Genomic DNA, 5,903 nt, shown 5'->3' with positions numbered 1-5,903 from the left:
TAGCTATTTGTTAGCTCTTTGTTTTAGTAAAAAAAAATTTAATAAGTGGCCACCTTCGCAAAAAAATATATATGAAATTTCTAAAACACACGAATATTCCTTGAACCTACACAGTTCAATAGCTGCTATTGATTTTATTAAAAAATTTTAATATTTTTGTTATAACGTTCAAATATTTCTATAGATATACATAATTCTAATGATCAGTAAATTTGGTTGATCCTTACTGTATTAAAAAATTTAATAAGTGGCAACCTCCGCGAAAAAGTACTCACATAGTTAAATAAAGTAACAAATTATATAGTGCCTCTTTACTTTTTTAAATATATTTTTTCATTTAAATGTATTAAACAGGTGGCAACCTCTTCTTTAAATTTTAGTTATGCATGTCGTTCAAATATTCCTATAGATATTATTTTAAAATGTAAAGGGTGATTTTTTAAGAGCTTGATAACTTTTTTTTAAAAAAAAACGCATAAAATTTGCAAAATCTCATCGGTTCTTTATTTGAAACGTTAGATTGGTTCATGACATTTACTTTTTGAAGATAATTTCATTTAAATGTTGACCGCGGCTGCGTCTTAGGTGGTCCATTCGGAAAGTCCAATTTTGGGCAACTTTTTCGAGCATTTCGGCCGGAATAGCCCGAATTTCTTCGGAAATGTTGTCTTCCAAAGCTGGAATAGTTGCTGGCTTATTTCTGTAGACTTTAGACTTGACGTAGCCCCACAAAAAATAGTCTAAAGGCGTTAAATCGCATGATCTTGGTGGCCAACTTACGGGTCCATTTCTTGAGATGAATTGTTGTCCGAAGTTTTCCCTCAAAATGGCCATAGAATCGCGAGCTGTGTGGCATGTAGCGCCATCTTGTTGAAACCACATGTCAACCAAGTTCAGTTCTTCCATTTTTGGCAACAAAAAGTTTGTTAGCATCGAACGATAGCGATCGCCATTCACCGTAACGTTGCGTCCAACAGCATCTTTGAAAAAATACGGTCCAATGATTCCACCAGCGTACAAACCACACCAAACAGTGCATTTTTCGGGATGCATGGGCAGTTCTTGAACGGCTTCTGGTTGCTCTTCACCCCAAATGCGGCAATTTTGCTTATTTACGTAGCCATTCAACCAGAAATGAGCCTCATCGCTGAACAAAACACGCGCGCGAAACACATTTCGAACCGAACACTGATTTTGGTAATAAAATTCAATGATTTGCAAGCGTTGCTCGTTAGTAAGTCTATTCATGATGAAATGTCAAAGCATACTGAGCATCTTTCTCTTTGACACCATGTCTGAAATCCCACGTGATCTGTCAAATACTAATGCATGAAAATCCTAACCTCAAAAAAATCATCCGTTATAAATAATTTTGATTGCTTCTAACTATAAAATAGTCGCGCCAACATGTTCGCGATTTAATTCATTTTTTTTTGGCCGAAATGAATATTTTCAGTTACTATAAACAACACAAAAAGCGCGTATATATCAAAACGTTTTGAGTATGTTAAAAATCTTAAACTTTATGATAAAGTTTTGAGTTGGCTATTTGCAAAACTAAAGTTGCCGGATTCCACCTGAAGTATAAAAGGCAACTCACGTATTTAGTATGTTACTTTATCTCATCAATAATATAAACTGTTATGTGGCATGAATAAACAATAATTATTTGTTCAATATAAAATTTTTGTAACACTAAAATTCAGTAGCTATTTGGTAGCTCTTTATTTTATAAAAAATGTAATAAGTGGCCACCTTTGCGAAAAGGTATATGTATAATTTATGAAATCTCTAAAACACGAATATTCCTTAAACTTACACAAACCTACACAGTTCAATGGGTGCTTTTTAGCTACTGATTTTATTAAAAAAATGTTAATAAATGGCAACCCATTCTTTATATTTTTGTTATATCGTTCAAATATTCCTATAGATATTATTCTAATGATCAGTAAATTTGGTTGCTCCTTACTTTATTAAAAAATTTAATAAGTGGCAACCTTGGCGAAAAAGTTCATATGAAATTTCTAAAACTCACATAGTTAAATAAAGTATTTAAATATACATACACTGCCTCTTTATCCCTTTTATATATTTTTTTTACTTAAATTTTTTAAACAGGTGGCAACCTCCTGAATATATTTTATTCATATCGTTCAAATATTTCTATAGATATTATTCTAAAATGTATGAATAAATTTTGTTGCTCCTTATTTTATTAAAAAAGTTTTAATAAGTGGCAACCTTTGCTAAAAAGTACATATATATGAAAAATTCCAAAACCCACATAGTTATATGAAGTATTTCATTATATAGCGACCCTTTATCCTTTTGATATAATTTTTTACTTCAATATATTAAACAGGTGGCAACCTTTTCATTATATTTTAAATATATCGTTCAAATATCACTATAGATATTATTCGATAATATTTAAGTAAATTTGATAACACCTTATTTTATTAAAATATATTAATAAGTGGCAACCTTCGAAAAAAAGTATGTACATATGATATTTATTATATAAAATCGATAGATTTAAATAAGGTATTTAATTAAATGTATGTGTAGTACCTATTTTCCGTTTAATATATTTTTTCACTTAAATTTACTAAATAGGTGGCAACATCAACATTATATTTTAGTTATATCATTCAAATGTTTCTATAAATATTCTTCTAACATGCTCTTTAACCTTTTACATCTGTAGAAACGTATCATTCTGTATACTGCGTGACGGTATTTTGTTGCGCAACAGAATTTCGTTGCACTCAATTAAATTTGATACTAGGTGCAAAAAATGTATACTCGAAAAAAACTGAATTTTATTTGAATTGATTTTATGTAGTTATTATTGTCACCAAAACGCGCCCATAGCAAGCTTGGAAGCGTTATCATCGGTAGGATTGTTCTACATTTCTTTAAATTTAAATTAACTGCAGTTTCGTTTAAGCATCACCCAATTTAAGCTTTACGAAGTGCATCTAACTACCTGCTCGAAAATTAGCGTGTTTAAATCGTCTATGGAACCGACTTTTGTGGCACACTGTCGCAAATCTAAGTTTAATGCCGGTGTAACCCAGGCAGGCTCAAAGTTCAATATGTCAATATGCCTTGGGTACTTAAGCGTGAAATTTATAGTTCATAGCCTGCTGCTATTTGTCTGTTTGTATTGGTTGTTAACCCTTCGCTGACGCGCTGGCGCTTTGCCGCTAATTCAGCCGCGCAAGCAGGGCATTAAATATTTGCTTGGCATTAAATGTGCTTAAATCAAAAGTCATTTACGCGCTGCATGTAGGTGAGCGTGTGTGTGTGTCGGAGAATCATAAATATGAAATGCAAATGCCAAGCGAAACAATTAAGCCGTGTTAAATGCGAGACGCCTGTTAACTGCGGAAATGTTTGGGCGCAAAAATGTTTCTATGTGTAAGTGTGTGTTCTATGTATATATGTGTGTATCTGTTTATATGGATATATAAGTGTGTGTATGTGTGTTAGCGTCACATTTTAGTTGAATTGGCTTAATTACCTGCAAGTGGAGCGTAGATAAATTCAACTGTGGTTTAAACGCGTAATTAACTAAACTGAATTAATCCAATTAAGTTTGAGTACATTTTAATTAACATCATTTTCGCTGCTCGCACGCCATTTAAATATGTCGAAATTTATTGCACGCTTATGCTTTGACTCGCTTTCGCGTTCGCGCTCCTTTTGGACATTAATTATGTGGCAACTTGGCCTGACGAAGCGTGAGTGGGGAGGGGAGGCGGTAACATTGACACTGTGCCAGTGTAAGTGTGTGTGCGTGAGTTAACGGCATAATTTCGCTTTTACATAGCTCAGATATTACTACGTTAATGAGCCGTTACACTTATACATACACATAAACATATACATATATACAAATAAACACATACACACACCTTTAAACCTGTACATTGCCACTTATCAGTGCGCTTTTATTGCTGTCAAGTCATCGTCGTTATCGTTTTGATTGAATATTCATAAATTCGTTTGTGGCTTACCGCAGGCATTACCTTGATTTAAGACAGCGGCAAAAAATCACGCAAAAGTCTGTGTTTACTTCCGATTCCTGCGAAATAATTTGCTTTGTAGTTTTGCATTGTAATTATGCCGTATGTCATGGGATTAGCAAGCGGAAAATCTACACAAACGATTAAATTAATAATTTATAGAATGCAGGCAAAATAGGTCAATATGTTTGTTAGGTTATGAAAAGTGTACGTATGTATTTTAAAAAGCGACTGTTCGGCTGTTAATAATGAGCACTTAAGCATAGTGGTGCATAAACGGATCCTGCAATCAAAAGTCTTTAATACAATTTATAATTATTGTGTACTTTAAGATATCGATGCAGAGACATGGATGTTATTATAATCCAACGATTACTCTCCTCCCGGCCAACTGACGTTCAGTTTGTTCTTCGTTCCAAATGTAATACATACATAAATAGCAAGAAATGAGGCTCATCACACGAGCCTTACTTTGTTCTGTTGTTTTGTAGGACTTTAACTTAAGATTTCGACTTAAAATGCGCCAAGTCGTACCATACGTCAGTCCGAATCGACTCGCTACGGTCTTCATGTACACTCTTAGCTATGGCTGTAATATTTTCTTCAAAGCGTGCTGGATGTAGTCTATTGGGAGGAATATTATCTAATAATGAAAGCTGGATTTCAAGATTGGTGATGGTGTTTCGAATAGTGCGCTCAGTAGGCCGATTATGTTGACCAGCGCTCGTTGAACGAAACCTTTGAAACATATTCTTTACAGAACGTGAATTCTCGTAATGAAGTTGAACGATTTGTAAACGTTGTTCAAGCTTAACTCTTTCCGTGATGAAATGTCAAGCAATACTGAAATAAAATAACATGACTGCTTGACTCACGCGTGATCTGTCTAAAAAGGCTACTGAAAAGAGTACTTGGATCACCCGTTATTTTTAATTCGTTGGCAATTTTAGTTAATTTTCCTGTGCTAATCAATATTCTGTCCGTAAGTATTTGGATACAATACAGGTCAATGCATTTTTGAAATAAAAAATGTTATAAACACAAAGGGAAAATTAGATTTAAGCAGATTTCAGTATTTGAATGAAAGTTTAAATATTATGACGGAATGCGTGCTAACGTATGAGTTAATTACCAATAATCCAGGAGTCATGAGTTCACTTCTAGACCGAATTGAATTTTGGAAATATTTTTATAATTTTATGATTGTAATTTTGGACAAAATTTTATAATTTTACAAAATTAAATACTAGTTAAGAAATATTATTTTTAAGGGTTGCCACCTTCTGATAATTTTTTCTTAAAAAAAACTTAGAATATGACGAATCAGAGCAAATCACACACCGTTGAAAAATCCTTACAGTGGAAAATGTTTTTGGCATTGCCACCTGTTAATAATCTATATGTCAGTCAATTTGTGAGATAAAAGTCTTTGCAATACATAAATCCACCTTAACAAATTTACAAACGATTTCTAAAGTAAATCTTTTGCAGTAAGTTGCCACCTGATTGAAAATTTTAAGAAGCAAGTTTTCTAAGACAAAAGAGCTCTTTAAGTATCAAAAAAGAAAAGCGTTAGCAAATTTAACAGTTAAAAATATTTTTAATGGTAATGAGCACAGTCTTGAATTTTTATTCAATCAAAAAAAAATATTTTATAACATTATATGTATGTGTATCAAAGCAGGCAGTGTTCTATCAGAATGGTCCTTAGCTACTATAAAAATGTTTCAAACACAGGTTTCAACGTGAAATATTTTTTGTTTATTTTTTTATAATATTATCCGCCTCAGGCTGAGATAAAAATGATAAAATAATCTGCATAGCAGGCTAGTCACAATTTTAACATCACTTGTTGCTTAATTTATTTTT

Source organism: Bactrocera dorsalis, chromosome 4, assembly GCF_023373825.1.
Source record: "Bactrocera dorsalis isolate Fly_Bdor chromosome 4, ASM2337382v1, whole genome shotgun sequence".
Taxonomy (NCBI): domain Eukaryota; kingdom Metazoa; phylum Arthropoda; class Insecta; order Diptera; family Tephritidae; genus Bactrocera; species Bactrocera dorsalis.
This window is presented reverse-complemented; position numbering follows the sequence as displayed.